General features: G+C 38.7%; 1 protein-coding gene and 1 long non-coding RNA gene across 3 annotated transcripts in view; both read left to right on the top strand.

The window, feature by feature from the left end:
- LOC124160172 (zinc finger protein 367-like) overlaps positions 1–23,458 on the top strand; it is a 105,380-nt gene that overhangs the window by 39,746 nt on the left and 42,176 nt on the right. The gene's annotated exons all lie outside the window — the stretch shown is intronic.
- LOC124160173 lies at positions 2,027–4,360 on the top strand. The gene is made up of 3 exons (XR_006865105.1): positions 2,027–2,309; positions 3,897–4,122; positions 4,326–4,360. It is a non-coding gene; the product is annotated as an uncharacterized LOC124160173 (long non-coding RNA).

Below are 23,458 nucleotides of genomic sequence, written 5' to 3'. Positions count from 1 at the left end.
TTCCTCCTTAGTACGTTTTCCTCCTTAGTACGACGATTTCTCTCGGTCCCGGTACCATCGGAACAAAATACAGGTAAAAGTATTTGGTTAGTACGTTTGAAAAAATTGCGCTTTCCTGGTTAGTACGCTCAATAGGGAACTTGCATACATTTCAGAAACAGTTGTGAGCTCCAAAATCATGTAGAAATACATGTTTGCGTTTCACAGTGAAAAGGTTTTATTACTTTTTGATGTCGTTAGCGATATTTTATTCATTAAAGTTCAAGAGAATTTTCAAATACGAGTGGGACTCGAAAACGCCCGATGATTGGCTAGCGGCAAATTGACGTCATAGTTCAGTACGAGGAAGCGAAGGAAGCAGCATAGGCATTTGGACACAAGCGACGGCTTGGTTGTGAGGCATTTCTTAGTTCCAGTACAGTGAGTCCTCGTTTAACGATCCTGAAAAATGTGACGATAAACGAAATGACGTTAATCGAAACATATATCCCATAAGAAACAATGTTAAAAGTGAATATCGGCTTCTATACGCGAAAAAAATTTAGCGTATCATATCTGGGGCATTTTTTACGATGGGAATTCGATATGGTGGTCGCCCGGGCAACATCGTCGCAATTAAAGGATCCAACCGATGTGCATCTGAAATGTTTTATAGTTCATAACAAAGTGAGACTTGCGTATAACATTGGCGAAAGCGTATACTCATGTGAAATGTGTATTCTTTTGGCAGTCCGGTAGAGAGTCTTACGGTGAACTTATTTCCACCTCGAAGCTGTCGATGATACTTTCAACTTAAAAATACCTTGCCTGGAGGGCGAGAGGAAGCTCTGAGGAAGCCAGACTATTAATGTTTCAATTTAGTAGCGATAATATAGACGAACTTCCAACACAATCTACCATCTTGTAACTCAAAACCCCGAAACCACTTTCTATTCTGCAGAAAGAATCGGTCAATCGCATTTCGATTAATATAATAAATACAACGTCTTCAGGTGTTAATATAAGTTACTTTTGTAATTAGAAGGCCTTCCTAAAGTAACATTAAAATTTTAATATTTTCCAAACAGAGTCTTTAATACATTTTGGGAGCTTTTCTCACGATATATCTGAAACCTACTCTAAAGGCGAGCTCATCGTCATTGCGATCGGTTGTCACTTAAAAATTCCGTATCGGAAATCCTAGAGGGATGACCTTCGACGATGATCATGATCACCTGCACTCTCACTATCACTGGAACCCGTGGTGAAAATATCATCCCAATCCAATTTCTATTTGGTTTTAACTGGGAAAGAGCAACATAGAACTGCACATTCTTTGGACAACTTTGGGTTTGACTTTCCCTCAAACATCCCATTTCCCCTGTGGTGCACATCAGTCCTATCTTTATACGATAGCCTAACAACCTTTAAATGGATCCTTGGTTTATCCTGACAGTAGTCAGGATTTGGGGAGTCTGGGACAAGGTCAAATTAAGCGTTCCCTTTCACTCCCAGTGAATTCCAGACACGTGCCGAGCCCATAGCTTCTCCCACTCGAGTTGGATATGTTCCCATTGGCAGTTACCAAGGTCTAAACACGTGCGGTTGCAACGTGAATCGTATTTCCCCGTCTCGGCATCGGAAATAACCGAAATTACACCTCTAACTTCTTTGTTATTGAACATTTTTGAAAATAAATGCTCTTAAGTGAAAGAGCAAGTAATTATCAGTAAAGAATATCTCTAACACTTTTTCGATACAAGTCATAGTTATGAAGATAAATAGTATCTTGTCTTATAAACAATTGTTGATTATTAAAAATCGCAATAACTTTGTTAATATTTATGCTATGATCACCATTCAAATTCCTATCATCATCAAATTTAATATAGAATACTTTAGCATTTCCAAAAATTTGTCACCACAGCGATAAATACTCATTTTCAGAACCCTCCACAAAACTGCACATATTGTCTATGGTATGAGGCAAGGCTATAAGTGAAAGGCGTTCCCAAGCGATCTAAGTGGGATGGGTAGGTTACGCCTAGGAGGCAAGGCTATAAGTGAAAGTCGTTTCCAAGCGATCCAAGTGGGATGGGTAGGTTACGCCTAGATTTGCCCCTTCCACGGTACCTTCTAAGCAGTATATAAGGCCGTGCAGCCACTGAGAAAATCACCAGCGGTCTCAGAACTAGTCTGATTCCATCGGTCCAACTGAATCATCGAGTAGGTCTTCAAGAAGTGAATTCTGTAGGAATTCTTTATGAATTCTGATTGAATTCCGGAAGAATCATCAGAGACCCGGACGCCGAAGGAGTTTGCCGCTTAAGGTAAATATGATCCGTAAAACTGAGTTTTTCGGATTTTTTCCTATTTTTTCTATTGCTTTTGGAACCGAGAAAATTCATGAGCATGTTATGCTCAATACCCCCCTTCGACTCCCGGTCAAAAAACAGGATGAAATTTTTTATGTATCCTAGGATACTTAGGGTATGGTAGAAATCCTGGTCCTAGTACTCCCGTTTTCTCCTCTAAAATTCGGGGAGATTAGTAAAGGAACAACCCCGTTTAAAAAAATTTGATAGAGCAAATAGTTTAGATTCGGTGGGCCAATATATGAATGATGGTATTAGGAGAATATAGGTTAGTAGCAGGTATCTTTGTAAGAAAATCTTTAATATCTCCCTTATTTGAACAAATAGGACCATAGTTTAAATTTGAATGTTGATGAGTAAGTGACAACTCATCTTTTGTATGTAAAAGAAATCACCTCACTCCAAGGGCGTGGCCCATATACTCTGGAGATAATTCCTACGATGGTCTATAACTCCCTTATTTGAACAAATAGGACCATAGTTTAAATTTGAATGTTGATGAGTAAGTGACAACTCATCTTTTGTATGTAAAAGAAATCACCTCACTCCAAGGGCGTGGCCCCTATACTCTGGAGATAATTCCTACGACCGTCTATAACTCCCTTATTTGAACAAATAGGACCACAGATTAAGTTTAAATGTTGATGAGTAAGTGTCCACTCATCTTTTGTATGTAAAAGAAATCACCTCACTCCAAGGGCGTGGCCCCTATACTCTGGAGATAATTCCTACGATGGTCTATAACTCCCTTATTTGAACAAATAGGACCACAGATTAAATTTAAATGTTGATGAGTAAGTGTCCACTCATCTTTTGTATGTAAAAGAAATCACCTCACTCCAAGGGCGTGGCCCCTATACTCTGGAGATAATTCCTACGATGGTCTATAACTCCCTTATTTGAACAAATAGGACCATAGTTTAAATTTGAATGTTGATGAGTAAGTGTCCACTCATCTTTTGTATGCAAAAGAAATCATATCACTCCAAGGGCGTGGCCCCTATACTCTGGAGATAATTCCTACGACCGTATATAACTCCCTTATTTGAACAAATAAGACCATAGTTTAAATTTGAATGTTGATGAGTAAGTGTCCACTCATCTTTTGTATGCAAAAGAAATCACCTCACTCCAAGGATGTGACCCCTATACTCTGGAGATAATTCCTACGACCGTATATAACTCCCTTATTTGAACAAATAAGACCATAGTTTAAATTTTAATGTTGATGAGTAAGTGTCCACTCATCTTTTGTATGCAAAAGAAATCACCTCACTCCAAGGATGTGACCCCTTTACTCTGGAGATAATTCCTGCGATGGTCTATAACTCCCTTATTTGTGGATTTTTTACCTTATTTGGGGTGAAAGGAAATAGGGAATGACTTCGCAATCCACCTGGGGAGAATTGAGCTAGGTATTTTCCACACTACTGGCGTCATTAAGTAGCAGCTTTGCGCATTCCTTACCTTATTTGGGTGTAAGGAAATGCATAACTTTATCATCTATCCGTGAGGATTGACCTCGGTTTTTTTTCTACTTAGTTGGAATACCTCTGCAGCTGACATCATTCACAGTCTTCTCAACCCACTTGGCAGCCATCCGCTGAAGAGTAGGAGGAGAAGATTTCCTTTTATAAATACCGATCGAAGACGGAAGCATTCATTGCAATCTCGTCATTTGATCCGAGAACTTCCTCTTGGTGACTACTCCTCAAAGACAACGTCATCTGCTCTCAACGAAGACAACATCATCGCCATCTAGATCTTGGTAAGTCTAACTTTTTAGACATTCCAAGTTCCCACCTTAAAATACTACCTTGAGGAAGTAATCACTGCAGAATACACTACCATTTTATTTTTATTGAGATTTTAAGTAGATTGCATTCGTTACGAGGTTAGAATTGAACGTTTTTATAATCCTACATCTGATCCAAGACGAAGAATTAGCTAAACTTTTCTCTATTTTTTCAGATTTCTCACATTAATCATGACATCTATTAGAGACATCATTTTTAACTTTAAAAACAATACATATAGAACTAAAGAAGAACTTGAACAAGCGTTAGCGTGCATTTACAGAAAAGTAGCCCTTGAAAACGAAAGCATTGATGACATGGAAACTTATCATGAAATGAAAGATGCATTAGATAAAGCAAATGGTAGAAAATTTTGTCCTTACTGCGAAATCTTCTATAACATTGATGAGGCTATGCCTCATGAGAATACCAACGCACACCGGATCAAAATTAACGAGCAAATAGGGAGAGGGTTCAATGAAATCGAATCGGCAATTAGATCCAGGCTAAAAACATTTTGGATAACTCCCGAAGGGGATGTTCAGGACGTTGTAACTTTTCTTGGTGAAATAAAAAATCTGTTGATTGAGAAAATTAGAGAGCAAACAAGGACGAACAGGAGTATAAAGTTCAACCTCGTATTGATTTGCAAATTTCAAAAGGGAGAACACGAGGAGCTGAATACCTCATTTAAGACTAGTAATCAACGAGTCCTACTTGTTGATCAGTTAAATGAGATTATGGACGAGAAATTTTCGAAACTTTTAAAAGAAAAGTCCGAATTTCAAGCTAAAGGGTCAGGATGGACTTTGGCTGAAGTTATAGGTTTAGAGCTTCGTATTAACAAGTACACCCCTCTTCGAGGTTCTACATTCATCGAGTTACCTACAAAAATTAAGCATACGAAATCCGTTATCAATGTCAAAAATGATGATCAATACTGCTTTAAATATGCTATATGGGCAAAATATGTAGCCAATCATCCCGAACGAGTTTCAAAATACGATTGTGAGGAATTTCGGGAGACCTATACTTGGAACTGTATTGATTACCCAGTAGATCTGAAGGATATCCCTAAATTCGAGCGTGACAATAACATTTCAATTAATGTGTTTGGACTAGATGATAAAAACAATGTGTATCCTATAAAAATTGTAGATTATGAGCTTGAGGATCATCGCGACCTCCTCTACATTACCAACGAAACAACTGCTCACTATTGCTGGATAAAGAATTTTGAAAGACTCGTGCGCTCCCAAATAACTAGACATAAAACTAGAATTTTTATTTGTAAACGGTGTCTAACTTATTACCATGACGTAGAAAAACTCGAATCTCACAAAGACTTATGTAGAGGAACGGGGACACCAAGTAAAATAGTGCTACCAGACGAGGACAATAAATTATTGAAATTTACCAACATTAATCACACTTTCCGTGTACCTTACGTGATATATGCCGATTTTGAATGTCTACTGAAAAATGTAAACACATGCGAACCGTGTTCTAATACTTCGTTCACTAACATCATACAGAAGCATGAGCCATTCAGCTTTTGTTATATCATGATGACTCCAAACGGATGCGAGGAGCCAGTATTGTATCGAGGGCCTAATGCAGCACGTGTTTTTATTGACAGTATAAAAGATGAAGCCCAGAAGGTTTTCAAGTTGTACAAAAATACTATTCCTATAACACCACTCACAGAGGAAAAAGAGAGCGCTTTCCAAAACGCATCGACGTGCCACATTTGTGGGAATGAGTTGAACGAGGATAGGGTTAGGGATCACGATCACCTGACGGGACAGTATCGAGGTCCAGCTCATTCCTTTTGCAATGTGCAGTATAAGATGCCTCAATTTCTTCCAATTTTTATTCATAACCTGTCCGCGTATGATGGTCATTTCATTGTACGAGAGCTAGACTATGATGAGAGGGAAATATTCATTATTCCAAATTCTGAAGAAAAATATATCACTTTTTCCAAGTCTATAGAGGATAATTTCAAAATTCGTTTTGTCGATACCTTTCGATTTATGCCCGCTTCTCTTGCTTCTCTAGTCTCGAACCTGACTGAATTTAAAAATACCTCAGAAATTTTTGGTGACAAGACGCGACTAGTTACACGAAAGGGGGTTTATCCCTATGATTACACTGATTCGTTGAATAAGCTCGATGAAACCTTGCTCCCGGACAAGGATAAATTTTACAACAGGTTGAACGACGAGCATGTGTCAGACGAAGATTATGGTCACGCTTTGAACGTATGGTCTTCGTTTGGATGTGAAACACTCGGTGATTACAGTGATGTTTATTTGAAAAGTGACGTCACTCTTCTCGCCGATGTTTTTGAGAACTTTCGTGACGTGTGCTACGGAGCCTACAAGTTAGATCCGGCGTGGTATTACACTGCACCAGGTTTAACATTTGATGCAATGCTAAAATATACCGAAATAGAGCTAGAGCTTTTGACTGATTACGATATGATACTCATGATCGAAAACGGAATTCGCGGAGGAATTTCACAGTGTTGTAAAAGATACTGTGAATCGAACAATAAGTACATGTCAGGTTATGACCCAGGTAAAGATTCGATATTTTTAACCTATCTTGACGCGAATAATCTCTACGGATGGGCACTCTCCAGACCCCTTCCTTACGGTGAATTTCGGTGGTTAAAACAGGAGGAAATTGACGATTTTAGCGTGGAAAATGTTCCCGATGACAGTGAAACTGGATACATTCTCGAAGTTGATCTTGAGTACCCACATTGGCTGCACGATACGCATTCAGATTTCCCTCTTTGCCCGGAAAACAAGACACCACCTAACGGTAAACATGAAAAACTTTTGACCACCCTCGAAAATAAAAGTAAATATGTAATTCATTACATGAACCTGAAACAGGCATTAGAATTAGGCATCATACTCAAAAAAGTGCACAGAGTTATCGAGTTCAAACAGTCTTCGTGGTTAAAGACCTATATTGACCTAAATACAGATCGTCGAAAAGTTGCTAAAAATGAATTTGAGAAGGACTTTTACAAGCTCATGAATAACGCCGTATTTGGCAAGACAATGGAGAATGTAAGGAAACGGATGAATATGCAATTAGTGACAAGCGAAAAAAGACTTCAAAAATTAATCAATAAATCGACATTTTTGGATAGGACAATTTTCAACGAGTCTTTAGTAGCCGTTCACATGCGGAAAGCCACCATCAAAATGGTTAAGCCAATATACATTGGTTTCTGCGTTCTCGATCTCAGTAAAACTCTAATGTACGACTTTCATTACCGCACCATGCTGCCCAAGTACCAAAATAAATTGTCACTCGCCTACACAGACACTGACAGCTTCATGTATGAGATTAGAACGGATGATGTATACAGAGATATGCTAGAATACCTAGATGCATTCGACACCTCGAATTATCCAAAAGAACATCCGTGTTATTCTGAAAAAAACAAGAAGGTCATTGGAAAGTTCAAAGACGAATGCGATGGTCTCATTATGACGGCTTTCGTTGGATTAAGAAGCAAATTGTACTCATTCAAGATGGAATCGGGTAAAGAAAAAAAGAAGGCAAAGGGGATAACGAAATCTGTGAAGGAAAAATGCCTAAAATTTGGTGATTATATTAATTGTTTAAGAGAGAACTCGACGCAATTTCGAAAGATGAACGTAATCCGTAGCAAAATGCACGAGTTATACACTGTTAAAATAAATAAGGTGACACTAAATGCATCCGATGATAAACGATATATTTGCGAGGATGGAATGAATACGCTTGCTTGGGGACATTACAAAATTCCACGGAAACGTACACATGATCAGGCATTTGGTAATGATTGAAATTGATAAAAACTAGTTTCATCGTAATCATAATTCCAGTGTTAATCATGACGTTGGCCTGGAAACATCCTTTCACATGCATCTGCGCGGGTCCGTCAGGTTGTGGAAAAACCACATTTGTCACGCAGTTTTTGGAAAAATTGGATTATATGATAGATAGTCCAATAGAGCAAGTGGTTTGGTGCTGTGCCCCAGGGAGTGAGCCTAACATACGAATACCAGTTGAATTTTACTCTGAAATACCTCCTTTCGAAGAATTTGGTGGTGTTCCTACTTTGTACGTTATAGATGATTTAATGAGTGAGGGAGCCTACAGCAAAGATGTGTGTAGATTATTCACCAGAGGTAGCCATCATTTTAACATTTCGGTGTTTTTGATCACGCAGAATATTTTCTATCAAAGCCAGCAATCGAGAAACATATCATTGAATTCAAAGTATATTGTAGCGTTCAAAAATCCCAGAGATAAGTTACAATTTGGTCATTTAGCTAGGCAGGTCTATCCGGAAAAATCGGGGGAATTGGAGAGGGTATATAAACAGGTTACGCAAGAACCATTCGGTTATTTGGTTCTAGATCTTGGTCAGGACACGGACGAGAGATTCCGCTTTAGAACCAAAATTTTTCCCCAAGACGGGGCCACTGTCATTTACATGCCCCAACGCGATGAAAAGGTTGAAGAACAATAAACACTTGCTCCACGTCCTAAAATCTGCAAAGCCTAAATTACGTACTGCCATATTGAATAGCTCGGACGAGGAGTTAATTAAAACAATTTGCGATTGTTGCCTCAATACTCTAAACGGAAATCATAAGATCGATAGGCGATTGAAACGAAAATTATCCAAGCATCGTAACACACTGAGAAAGTTGGCTGAACGGAGGACGAGTGTAAAAAGAAAACGAGCGCTTCTCGTACAAAAAGGTGGCTTTTTGCCATTACTACTGGGTTCGATTTTAAGCGGTGTGATCGGTAGCCTGCTGGGAAAATGAGTTTGCAGAAAATGCTCGTAGTGAGTCCCGAAGTCTTTGATCGAAGTCATGCAAAGGCTAGGTTGAGTAAATTGGATAAGGAAATGAAACTTGTGTTAGCGAGTAAAGGGCTCAAGGATATTGACAAGTGGCATTTGTATAAAAGAATACTCGATAAATATCTCGACTCAGTGTCAGACTTTAAATCTCCCGTACACGTTCCGATAGTGAAACACTCACCACCAACACGGCTATATGAGGGTAGCGATGCAATGAGAAGGCGGTTAGATGAAATTAGGAGGACAAATTCAGAGTTGGATTCGACATGGGCACGAATAAAGGAACAAATCGAAAGCGATTCTCCACCGAGAAAAATGAAGCGGATAATAGCAACTCCAAGAGAGCCAAGCACACCTCCAAGGGAGCAAAGAACATCTCCAAAGGAGCGATGGACATCTCCGAGACCAATTCCAAGGCGAAGCAAGCGAAAAAGGGTACCAAAAATGTTCGGGGCAGAGTGGGACACGACGTAATAGCTAGCGTGTACAACAATCCCGCACATCCTGCTGGTTTTTCCACAGATAAAAAATTAAATAAAGCGACTGGAATCCCTATAAAAACAATTCGCGAGTGGTTGGAATCTCAAGAAGCGTACACGCGTCACAAGCCGGTGAGAAAAAAGTTTGTTAGAAACCGTTACGAAGTAAACTATATAGATGAGTGTTGGCAATGTGATTTAAATGATTTGAGAAGTTTGAAAAAATACAACAATGGGTTCTGTTACATTTTAACCGTAATAGACATATTTTCCCGTTATGCGTGGGCTAGTCCTCTCAAGTCAAAAAGACCAGAGGAAATTATAGAAGCATTTAAGGTCATATTTCGCGAGCGCAAACCATTGAAAATTCAGAGCGATAAGGGAGGGGAATTTGTTAATAGCAAGTTTAAAAGTTTTCTCTCGAATCAAGGTGTAAAGTTTTACACTACAAATAATCCAGAAATTAAAGCTAGCCTCGTGGAACGCTTTAATCGAACTCTCAAGACAAAAATGTATAAATATTTTACAAAATACGCAACTTACAAATATATCGATGTGCTTCCAAAACTCATTAGTTCTTATAACCATAGTACGCATTCTAGCATTAGGATCGCTCCCTCTCAAGTGAATGCTAAAAATGCATTTATCATTGCTAGTCGGAGAAAAAGCTTAAAGAAGACGGATGCAAAATTTAATAAAGGTGATTATGTGAGGATTAGTAAAGAGAGGATTCCATTCACCAAAGGATACACACCAAATTATACCAAGGAAATATTTCAAGTTACAAACATTGATCGAATGAAACTAATACCAACCTATAAATTGAATGATTTGAACGGGGAGGATATAAAGGGTAGTTTCTATGCGGAAGAATTAGTCAAAGTTAACGTGTCTCCTGACACGGAGTATAGGATCGAGAAAATATTGAGACGTCGGGGGAGTGGTCCTAATTTGGAGTATTTTATCAAGTGGGACGGATACCCACCGTCTTTTAACTCGTGGATTTCAGCTTCTTCCGTGCGTAAAATATGAACGAATTTTATCTTACACTACCCAGCGATAGCTCGAGGGATTTTTTCCCAAGAAATACAATCGCTCATTATCGTACAAAGTTGAGTCATCGCATCGATTTAGAAAATAACGAGTGGTATGTCGGTCTAGCTGAGATTTCGATTCCTTCTATTGAGGTAAAAAAAAAGTTTCCAAAGACACACCAGCTGTTATCGAAAACTTTACTCCAGCGCCTCGCGTAGCAGACGAATTGCCTCCTAAGGATAATAGGACCCGGACTGAAGAGGGATTAGTTCGAGGGGATAAAGAAGTTATAAACGTGAAACTTTTAGATGATTCATACTTTACAATTCCCATTGGTACTTATGACAGTATTGCGGCGGCATTTGCAAAACCATATATTACCTCCAGTACACAAAAACAAACGTACATTTCAAATGAAGTAATGCGTTATATTGATAAACTGAGTGTAAGGATTAACCAGGTTGGAGTTGATGAACGCATATTACCACGGTCTGCGCAAATTTTTGCGAGCGGAGTAAAATACTCGTTGTCTCCGGGAACGTATGTTTCGTTTGCTAACTTATTCAATAGAACTTTGTCAGGCTTTAGTGGAAAAGGCAAGGAAAAGATAAAAAATGACCTATCATTATTATCGGCTGTTCTTATTAGATTATCATTTAAAGATTCAACGTTGACAGATGATGAGTTAGCTGATATCATCGATGATGCCAGGGTAGAGATTAACACTAAAGAAGACAAAGGAAAAAGAGGAAAAAGAAGCATTGCAACCTCCTCAAAAAATGTTTACGTTTACACAGATATAATAAAACCGCAGTTGGTGGGTGACACTTTGAGTCGATGCATCCGCATCATAAATGTCAAAATTGGTGAATATCAAACTTTCAATCCGATTTATTACTACCCCGTCGAGAAAAACAATATCGAGAGTGTTGAAATTCTTTTTGCTGATAAACTCGGTGAAGCAATTTCTTTTCATAGTGGGGAGCAAAGCTCGATAGTTGTGCTACACTTTATAAAAAAGAATTGATTCACGTTAGTACATCATTTTACGACGAGATGGCGCCGGTGATGGATCGATATTATAGTTATTATTCAAAACAGGTGGGAGGAGAGATTGGATCCTAGTATAGAGCTTCTTATAGGGTGCAAAAGGGACGAGGTATCGGGAGTTTCCTCGCGGGATTGTGGCGATTTGCAAAACCTTTGCTATTTAGCGGGCTTAAGACTGTTGGTAAGGAGGCCGCGAGCGCTGGGGCAGCAGCTCTTGGAGACCTTGGAACAAAACCGGTTAAGGAGATACTGCGCAGTAGAATAAACGAGGCAGGTCAGAACTTGAAACGCAAGGCCGAGGAAAAGATAAAAGGCATGTCTGGGGGTGGGTTGAGGATCGCGAAACGTCCAAGGTTAAATAAAATAAAACATAGCTGCGTAAGAAAAAAGCGACAGTCGATGAGAAGTCGAAGAGGAAAGAAGGTTGTTGGAGGAGATATTTTTTCGCGATAATGGCAGAGCATATGCTGACTTCGTTGGATTTATTTCAGCCCAATCCGCCGGTGCAAACTAACATCTTGGCAAAAAGACTCGTGTCCTACAAACCCATATCTTCGCTAGATAATCGATCGGTTATAGAATTCCTGATCAAAGACTCTGGGGATGCGTATAAGGATTTGAATAGTATATATCTTAGACTTAAAGTGAAACTTTGCAAAAAAGACGGGACTGATTACAATGAATCCGCTACCAATCAACCGGGAGTAGTGAACAATATTCTGCACTCTCTGTTCGAGCAGTGTAACGTTTATTTCAATGGAACGTTGGTCACACCATCAGAGGATAATTACCATTACAGAAGCTACCTGGAAAATGTGTTAAATTATGGAACAGATGCGAGCAAAACACATTTACGAAATGTGGGGTGGGAGTTGGACACGGGAGACGATATTAACTTGACAGATACTTCAAATTCTGGTTATACAAGGCGTAAGGGTTGGTTTAAGAACAGTGCAGAGGTTGAGTTGTATGGTAAACTGCACGTAGATGTAGACTCAACTTTTTCTGAAAAGCAAGCCGGCGTAGATTAAAATCAAAGAATGCTGCGATTCATTTTTTGTGACCACCTCTGGATTCCATTCTTTTTCCATCTACAACTTCCTTTATCTTTGGGACAAGACGATGTTTAAATATTTTCATTAATTTATAACAAAATATAAGTTCTAAAAATACCCAAAAGCCATTTTATTAATCCGCACTGACGAGTGTAAATTAATGTGGAAGATGAATGCTGTAGACGTAGTAGTTTTCCTTAGGTTGAGTTGCAAAGCTCATGAAGTTGACAAAACGGCTAATTTTTCGGTGCGCGGAGTCATTTATATTGCACTGGCCGTGTCTATACATTTTTCAATTTTTTTGTAATAAAATAAATCAGAATTTAGGATAAAATTTCCTTTAAAATGACATATAGTTCATTATTATAGCATGCAGTGAGGCCAGGGTATAAATTTGCAAAGTACTGCGGCACATCATTTTGACGCCGACAGTAGAAGAAAACGCTGTCTTCTTGGCTGGCACTCGAATGCATGAGGATCAACGTTGCTCTGTATTTTCATATTTCCTCTCTTGATTTTAAACATCATGGAATTTTCTATGTCCTTCCGTAACTGAAATTGAACAAGTGCCATAAATAATTTGAGTCCATCATAACCATCGAGAAACACCTATCTCGATTTTTGTTGTGAAGTTGAGTTTTTATTCTACGGCGGCCGAATTATCGAAAAATCTCAGTTTCAAGTTATTCAGTCAATGAAATATCGAAATATTATTTATATTAAAGTTATCTTCGCTCACATAGCGCACGGGTTTATCATTCCGATTATTATACTCTTATTTTTCCGTAACGCTTATCCCGACAGACGGCATGCATCGGGGCTTTTCTTCTAATTTCCTCCGTGGGAATGCAGACGAAAATTTTTTCTGGGGTGTTATTGCACAGAGGAACAATGCACCACTTGTAATTTTTCCTTATTTCAGCCATGTTCTCCTTTAAACGCAACGTGGCTCTTCCAAACCTGCAGTTACTGGGCTTGGATTTTGGACTCGTACTGAACTATGACGTCACGGCCAAAGATTAGTGGGGGCGGTATTTTTTAGCCCGCGAAACTCGGGAGACTTTTGGGAGTCATTTTCTAGGGTAAAAACTGAATTTTAAGCGGAAAAAAGTATATTGCGGTACTAAGTGTTTACTGTAGCATATCAGCATACTGTTTATAAAAAGTATGCAATTTCCCTATTGCTAGCCGTGACGCAACCCGCAATTCGTTCTCCAGTATATTCTTAAGGGTCGTAAAGCTCCGAATTCATGATTTAATTTATTATTACTAGCCATTAAAATTCTTGCATTCATTCTACATATCTTTCTTCGACCGTGTTTTACCCAAATGCATTTTTCAATTGTTATGACGCGATGAATAATAAAATATGGCCATTTATCAGGAATGTCTGACTATGCAAAACTGCAGCCAATGAGAAGCCCCAATATTCCCCACCCCCAGCTTCTCACCTTCTGTTGCCTCTGGAGTGCCCACTGCGCACAAATTTAACGAGTGGGCAATTGTTGCTATTGCACGAGTTATCATGATGAAGAAATGAGTCTTATCCAATTCCCTCTTTATCTAAAGCAGTACTGCACGACGTCAATGCTACGTGGTACGTGCGTATTTGACTACTGCTGTGGGAGCAGACGATGCTCTGGATCTCCACGCGAAGCTTGGCTTAAAAATACTTGATCTCGGCACGAAAGCAGACGACATCAAACAAATTTTAAAAGTACATTTCAACTGTATAATATAAAATCTTGTAATTACCTCGTAATCTAATAATCTTGCGTGTTATTATTCGATATATCGATCGCTATAACAATCGATATGGCTTTATTCCAAAAGCGCGAATGTGTACGGCTGTTGCCGTAATTTAAGGTTAATATAATTTTGTCCAACTTTTATGATGTTTAAAAACAACCCGTTCACATACTCAGGGTTGTTTTTATATTCTCCGAGTATGCTGTGACAAAAAAGAAATGACTTATCTGTACTTGTCCTCTTTCTATAAATACATATAGGATAAATCACGGGAGAAAGATGCCGTTTTCATGTAATTGTCTTCGGGATATCTATGAAACATTGTGATTTTTTATTCACATGGTATTGTTTTTCAATGTAGTGCCCATTTTCTTTATTTTAATGGTGAAAAGAGTTCAGGAAGGCGATCCTACGAGAACTACCGATAGTAATTGTAATTATGACGACTTTTCCACAGATTGCAATAACCCCGACAGCTATTTTTTACTTTCCTCGTTAGCACGTTTTCCTGGTTAGTACGTTCATTTCTTGTGGTCCCTTCAGAAACGTACTAAACAGGTTCCACTGTATATATGATGACTTAAAATAATCTTTTTACTAAATTATTTTCAATGTCTAAAATAGAAACAGTTTTATTTTTTCCGGAGAGCCGAGAGTCTCGACGGGTGTCGAAAAATCTCGAAGGGGCGAGACTTCTCGCCTCTCGTCAACACCCTCGACCCAGGCGAGACTCTAGCCGTGCCGAGAGTCTTGTCCTGACAATGCCGAGAAATGAAATTCCTGTCTTGACTGCCGAGACGAGATTCTCACACAGCACTAGATGCCACGTCTTTTGCTCTGAATGGCACGTTGGAGTCTGGCCACGGTTGCACAGTAGGCTTCTGAATATATCGTCATTCCTCTTGTCATAAAGTCTGCCTGTCCCAGAACACCGTTGCCTTTATTTTTCAGAGCGACAATGTTTGTGATCAAAGATGGCCATCCTGCGCGATCATCATCGTCATCGTGAACATTTTCGCGGCCATCTTTGAATTCTCCGACCCATTTCCGCAGTTTACCTTTGCTCATTGCATTAGCAGCATACACTTCACAAAGCTGACGGTGGATGTCTGCTGCCGACATGTTTCTTGGAGTCAAAAATTGTATCACTGACCGAATCTCACATGCGGCAGGCAATTCGATAACACAGGCCAACAAAAAAATTTTGTTTGAAAACTTTTTTTATTTTAATAGCTGATCTTAATAGATGTTTATGTGTTGAATCCAACTTTGGCCTTCGTTTTTTTGTATCATCCATAGTTTCCAAGCAATATGTATTTAATATTCAGTCTAATACCCCTACATGTAGAGGTCCATGAAAGTGGTTTTATTTTTTTGCTAAAATTCGTTTTAAAACCATGTGATTTCGATGTTATAGAAAATCTTGGTGTTGTTATTATAATGCTACAATTTTTCCACGTTTACAGGCATTTTATTATTTTATGGTACACATTTCATGAATACTTATACTTTCATTAAGCATTTTACATAACATTTAACACAAGTTTGATTGTACAAAATTACTGATAAAACTAAATGAAAGAAATGGTTCATGGCATAAGAATGGTTTATGTATGTAGTCGTGGCGAATACAATCGGCAATCGGCAAATCCCCACTACCTCAAATGTGTATACTTCGAGAGCTATTCCAGAATTTTTGGATTGTCAAGTTCATTCTACACTAAATAAAGCCTTTAAAAAAGCTTCTGTAGTAGCAACAACAAGCTCCTCCTTTGCTTTCTTTGACTGAGTGACTGTATGTTCAAATGATAGCTGTCGTGTTGCGGGTGTCCCCTTTCTTTCGAACGTTTATATGTATCGCTACTGATGTGCTTTAACAAAGTGTCACATCTTTCAAATTAAAATCTTTTATCGCAAACTTTCCACAGTAATACTTAGTCTTTCGCATAAAATCCTTCTCAGCTGAATTCACTTGCCCTGGTATGAGTGGTATCACTAGCTTTTGGCATTTTAAAATTCCCATCCTTCGTTCGATATTTAAAGATGGAACTACGATAAAAAAACAGTCCAACTGCAAAACACAACCACTCACGATGGTGTTTTCAAACTGAGTGCTGGGTGGCTACGGTATAACCATAGTTCTGTATAACTTACAAATTGGCCGAAATGTTTCATGTTGTGGGTTCCCTTTCGATACCCCTCACCGGGACGGTTGGCAGCCCCTGTGATCACCACGGCGCCCATTTCAATCACGGCGTAAAATTCAGGCGGCTTTCAGGCGAGACGACTCTCTGTGAGCCGTGCCGTGAACGGCGGCCCGTTCCCAGCCAGCAGTCGTGTTTCAGTCAAGAGAATTGTTACATTTGATCCAAACTCAAGGTTTTCCTGCGACAAGTTATCCATTAACACTGTCTAATGTGTCGCGATGAGTCACCGGAATTACTGCTTGGCATCGACGCGTGCCGGGTGCATCAGCTTATATTTCCGCTCTTCGCGGCCGCGTTATATTTCTTTCAGCCCTTTTTAATTCATAATTTCTAATTCTTCAATTGAGAAAGCGCCTCATTCTAAATATTTAAGGATTGATACATGTATGGGAATCGAAGAGAGAGACTGTGATAAATTTAACGACAAATTCTGGTGGAGAAATCACTATGGTGCACGATATTACGCGGATGCGTTATGCACGAGACTTAACCAGCCAATTGACCTTGGAATCGTAATAAAGGTTGAGCAAATGAACGTCGGCAGTGTCAAAAAATGAAGGCTTAGGCTTTAATAGATTATGACTCATTGGATGCGATTTTTTTGCTAATTCACCGAAAATTGCAAAAAACGCGAAATTTCGTTTTTATTTACCGATTTTGCATTATTTCGTGTTATTTCGCGATATCGCATCTCAAAATTCACAGACCTCTACCTATACAGTAAATAGGGAAATCAATGAAACACTGTGTTACATCATGAAATTGTTTGTATTTACTGTTCACTACAACGTGATAAAATTGTTTGTATTTACTTCAGCGTGATAATACAGGGTTCACTTGTCAACTGGAATTGGTCTTCATTTTCTTTCCCTTTTTCCCTTGAAGCTTCTTGTGTAGCTTTTTCCGCGATGAATCGCTTGCTGAACTTCTCGGTGCAGTACCAACAGTAATCCCCCATTATCTTCGTTCATTAGACCTACTTTTTCAATTTTATTATGACTGTAAAAAAGCTGTTAAATACTTAAAATATTGCTTGAGTTCATAAATTCAACTGTAAAATGTGAATAAAAGGTGGGTGATACAACTTTAAAACCATCATATTTGGATTCAGCAACTTTAAAAACATTAGAATAAGGTATTTTCAGTAAAAAAGTTTTTCATTGTTGGCCTGTGTAATCTTAAACATTTATAGATCCACAGTAAAGCATAAAGGTTATATACAGAACTTCAACTGACACATGGTTGTATGCAAGGAATGCGGGGAGGCGGCAAGCGCACACAACCTACTACTACAGTGTACAGCAAAACGGCCCTTACTTAAAAAACAGCCCTCGTGGTAATAGGGTGGTTTCCTATTATTTTTTATTGCCTAAATCGAAAGATTATTACTCCTGGAGTACATATTTCATGGTTCTAGATTTTTATATGACGATATCTATTTCTCGTGATTAAATGAAAAGTGAAAACGCGACGGCTAAGTATGAATGCTGGGAAAACCCCGTGTGACGTCCTTCTGGTTCCCGCTGCCGCAAGTGAGGTGACCTTGGGGCGAGGCTTTGAGCACTGATGCGACGCAGGATGCTAGCAGGTAGCAGAGTACCATGCTAGAAGGTAGCGCTTGGCTTAAATAAAGGTTATTAATACCTTATCAAACGAAGAAAACTTTCCAACCTTAGGAAGTTTTAATAGGTGATTATTAGGAGACGTTCCCCTGAACTCTGTGCCTCATGCATGCATTGGTAATCTCAGACGATGTAAAACTCCTACCTACTCCTATAGAAACTAGGTCCCTGTGACATCACGTGGAGTGGCATAGTATGGGTACCAATCTGGCCTTTTTCAAATGAGGATAAAAATTGACCATTGCCATTCGTCTAAACCGGTATTTCTAAAACCAAATAATTTGTATATTATGAATACACTAATGGTGGGTAACGAATCGCAATCAATGCCTTTACACCCATGTCTCGTATAGTGCAATTTCGATTAGCGCAATTTCGATGTAGCGCAAATGCGTTCCTCGGGGAAACATTGCAACGCAGTGTAGCCTAATCAAAAATCTTAAACACTCTCATGATAAAACGTGGACTTTCGCTAAGTACACAAGGAATTGCTATCATTTTACGCATATTAATATTATTCCTCGCCTCAAATATTCTTTTTTGTTTATATATTAATCGAAATCCATTGCTGTGCAAGTGCCAAAAGTATTACTCGTCATTTGGTCCAGATAGCCGGCCTACCGAAGTAATTTATCTGGTCTCCTTAACAGAATGATAATAATTAATTTAGATAATTTATTAAGCGTGGGGCTATTGGAAATGAGTTTTTATAAACAATACTGTTTGAGATGTAATTTTTGCCATCATAGGTTATCGGGCAATTGACTTCCAGGTAGAGTCTACGCTAAAGCCTTCAAGGTCATCGGTATTCACGGGGGAGAAATGGAGCGGTGGCCGAGTTGCGCATGAATAGCATCAACACATAAAAGGGTCTGCTATAGAGTCTCAAACACAATGGCTTCATTCCCTCCCCGCAGTTGTATGTCCTCTGCGTCTCAGGAATACAGTTCAGCTGTAGCAGGTGATTTCGATAGAGCCATACAGAGTAAAAACCAAGAGAATAATGGCAAAAAATAGGAATGCGGGTAGAAAAAATCAAGAATTTATCAAGAAAAACCATAAATCTAGAAGAGAAATTGAAAGAGGTCAATTGCTTTGAAAATGGAGCGTGTCAAAGCGATATTGCGTGGAAGTTTAAATGCACGATGCCTTATTCTGAATAAAGACGAAGTTAAAACATTAGTGACCTTAGCCGCACCAACATCAACCAAGCGGTCAAGACATAGGGAAAGTTCATGGTGAATGTGTACAAAAAGACGAGGGCGGTAATGGCTCCGAGACATTTAGTGAAAGCTTGGTTGCTTCCAGAATTTTAAACTGCAAGCAGGTATTTTCACTGCGGCAATATTAGGTGGATCTGCAAGTTTTGATAGCGCAGTCACTGCAACATTTTCTGATGAACTCCAAGCTGTGATTGAAAGTGGCTCCTTTCCCCCTCAACCAGTTTCTAGGGTTGATGAGACGATATTGTTTTGGAAAAGAATGCATTCTCGTTCATTCATTTTCAGGGAAGGAAAACCTGGGTCAGGTGTCAAGGCATTTAAAGACTGTTTCACGTAGCTGCTAATGACTCGCAGGACTTCAAATTAAAATGATTTATCATTCATAAACTCCACTAGCTATGAAATGGCAATCAAAGTAGCATTTTCCTGTCATTTTGATGAGTGACAAAAGGGCCTGGGTGACACAATAGTTGTTTTTAGACTGGTTTGAAAAATCGTCAACTGTCGGCAATGCATTACAAACCCCTGAGATAGCAGATGTTAGCCCACCCGCACGACAGGAGGAAATTTCAAAAGCTCATAAGAATTTTTTTTAACTTGAATATAAGTCTTTGAATGCATGCATTCTATAATTAAAGATATTTTAAACTATAAACATTTATATAAATAATATTTTCTAAGGCTATTTATGCCAATATATGTTTTAGAGGAAATTCAGAAAATTTTTTTTTCTGTCTTCTGGCTGGCAATTCACTCTCTATGCTGATGTTGTTGGAATATTGATCCAAAATTGGATTTTCTTCGATTTTATTAACCAGACATTTTGACATGAACTTGACAAAGATTTTGCAGCATGGACAATGCCTGAAAACTCTTCTCTTATTCTCTTAAGACTGTCTTGAGCTGATGAAATCAAATTCCAAGCCTGTGCATAATCCAAATTTTTTGTTTGAAGATAGTCCAACAAAGGCGATGTTGATTTGAAAATAATCAAGAAAATCATAGCAGTTAGGATTGTTTCAAACGACAAAAACTTTTGAAGAAGACTGTTTGCTTCATTTCTTGTTTTGGAACTGAATTCTTGGGTATTTGCCACGATAGAAAGAGAAATGATCAACTCTGTGTACACAGTTTTAGGTTGTTTTCCTTCATCTTCCGCCAATTTCATCCAGAAATAGCCAAAGATCTTGGAAGTGGCGTCACTCTTTGATCTCCATCTAGTTGCACCAATAGCACCCAACCTATAACTTGGATGTTGCTCCAAACAAATATCTAGTCTCTTGTGAGATTCCCTTACAAACACTTGAGTTTGCTGCAGTAAACCAAAAAACGAAATCGAAGCCGTCACAACTTGTGATGTGCCTACCATAACCAAGTTTAGGGAATGGGAATAACACCACGTATGAATGTGTTGTGTGGGATCTGCTCTTGCAGCCTGGCTGAAACGCCCTTATATTGACCACTCATGTTTGCAGCTCCATCAAATGAGTTGGCAATGCAGTTGTTGATATCAAGTCCTGCTTCCCTTATTACTTCGGTAAATGTCTTGAATAAACTTTCTCCTGTTGACGACGACTGCACGTTCTGTAAGCCAAAAATTCTTTCTTCTACTTCCGTTCCCAACACGTATCATAAAACAATGACACATTGGTCAAAACCAGAGACATCTGTTGTTGAGTCAATTAAAACAGAGTACGACATAGCTTGCTTTACTTCATGAGCAATAATTGATTAGATCAAACATTTTATAATGCTCATTATTTTATTAACGGTGGTTTTACTCAGAAATGTCACCTGGCTTCCCCTTCCTCTGGCTTTAGAAATATCATCGTCTGCTGATTTTAACGCAGCTTTACTCGTTTGAATGGTTTTTTGCACATGATTTTCTAAGTTTCTGTCATAATTGTAGAGAAGAAGGATTGTTTCTAAAAATTTCCATGGTTCAATGAATGGTTATCAAGGGAATGGGCACTTTCTTCCGATGCCCTATAAGCAAGGACTTGTTTTCCAATAAGTTTTATAACATCTATAATAGCAGACACCACTTGCCTTCGATCAAATACTTCTTTCTGTCTTTTTGCAAGCTGTTTTTCAAAAACTTGCTTGTCGATGGTCGATCCCCTGTCATGCGCCACCTTAACCTTAACTGATTCTTTGTGCGATACTGAAACCTCATGTTCAAGTACAGTTTGTGTCAAATGTCTGTAACGGTCAAACCCCTGGTAGAAAACTGATGAACAATCCGTAAAAACTAAGCATATACTGCAAGACAACTTTTTTGAACTAGTGTTGTAAGTATGCCAGCTGCGTTTAAATTTTTTGCCATCAGTATCTACCGTGAAAATGCTTTCACTAAAAGGCAGTCGTTTGGCGTTTCTGTCAAACTGAACAGGATGAAACTGGAAAAATGAAGCAATGTCCAAGTCTGTCCGATTTGGCTTTTTTTAGTACTTGTCATTTTCGTTGTCCAACATTAACTCTTCATTTGTTTGACTCTGTACTGTCAGTGAAACTTCATTGTCTGTTTTGTCTGTCGCTGCTGCCGGTTCACTTGGCTGTACTACTTTCACTTCGGAAACTAACAAATCCACTTGAATATCACTCCCCGGGTCATCCTCCGCCACGGAATATTCTGAACATGAGATTTTTTTTAAGTTTTCGATAGTCCTCCCAGATTCTCCATCAGCATTGGAAGAATAACTTGGCTGTAAACCATGACCATAAAAAGTGGTTATCTTTGGCAAATTTTGAGCAACTTTTTCCCTCTGCCTATCGTATTTTTCTTTTCTGTATTCATTTCCTGATTTTCTTTTTTTCTTTAGCCTTTCTGCTTCCATTGTGCCCTAAAAAAGAAATGTATGTATGCGAAAATGTCCTCAATAATCGCTTTAAAGAAATATGTCTAGTTTTGTGGATCAGTCCACCATAAATTATTGACGGTGACACGAATGTGGGAGTGAAGGTCTAAGGCCAAATATCGGCAATACAAAATTATTGAAGTTTCTTGTGTAGTCAGAAGTAATCTTACAACAAATTAATGGATATTACCAAAATCAAGTAAATCAAAATATAGAGATGGGTCGAAAAGCAGATTTCTCAAACTCGAATATCGAATTCGAATATTAAATCATTGCTCGAATACCTCGGATTTCGAATATCTCGAATACTAAACGAAGAATGCGAGAATTTTTGACTCAGTTGCCTATGCAGCAGGAAACCCTAGATTTTGGGGAGTAATTTTAATTTCCTTTAAAGGATTCGAACAGGAATTAAGCTGATTAATAGAATATTTTAATTTTATGGAAACAATTGGGCATACAGTTCATTCAACTAACATCTCTTTCAAGTATTCTAAGGGGACACACCACCTTGCGAAAAAAGATTTCATGCCGTCTAGGCATTTACACTGCAACGATGGATTTCTGTCGGATGTATACATTCTTATCTACCAAATGCCATTTCAGCGGTACGCCCATTTGATACTCGGCTTCATCCAACTCCTTATTTTCAACAGGTAGGTCGCTTTACTCCCTCTCCTGCTGTCAAGTGCTAGCGGACAATCTGAGGCGTTTTGCAAAATACACACGTTTTTCCACCGGATTTTCTTAAATTATTTTCAGTCCATCTTTGGAAGTTCTAAGGAGATAAAAAGATGAATTCGAATTGCAATCAGAGAGAAACCAAATATCCTGAGAAAATATCCCTTTGTATGTGACTGTAACAATAGAATTTATAGCACAACTCATAAATTTTAACTTGAAATATGTTTTCGGAATAAAATACCGCATCAACTTCCGAGAAGCTCTGCTGCTCATATTGAGTCTCGCCAGAATGCTAAGTCTCCGTAGTATTTTGACATTTATTTCCTCGCATAAAATGTTTAACCCCTCAACGCCGCTATGCGTACCCAGTACGCGCCCTTTAAATTTCGTATGCCGCAGTCATGGGACCCAGTACACTTCCTGACCTATTGTATATAATATTTATTCTCCGCCAGATATTT

This window comes from Ischnura elegans, chromosome 6 (assembly GCF_921293095.1).
Source record: "Ischnura elegans chromosome 6, ioIscEleg1.1, whole genome shotgun sequence".
Lineage (NCBI taxonomy): Eukaryota > Metazoa > Arthropoda > Insecta > Odonata > Coenagrionidae > Ischnura > Ischnura elegans.
This window is presented reverse-complemented; position numbering and strand designations above follow the sequence as displayed.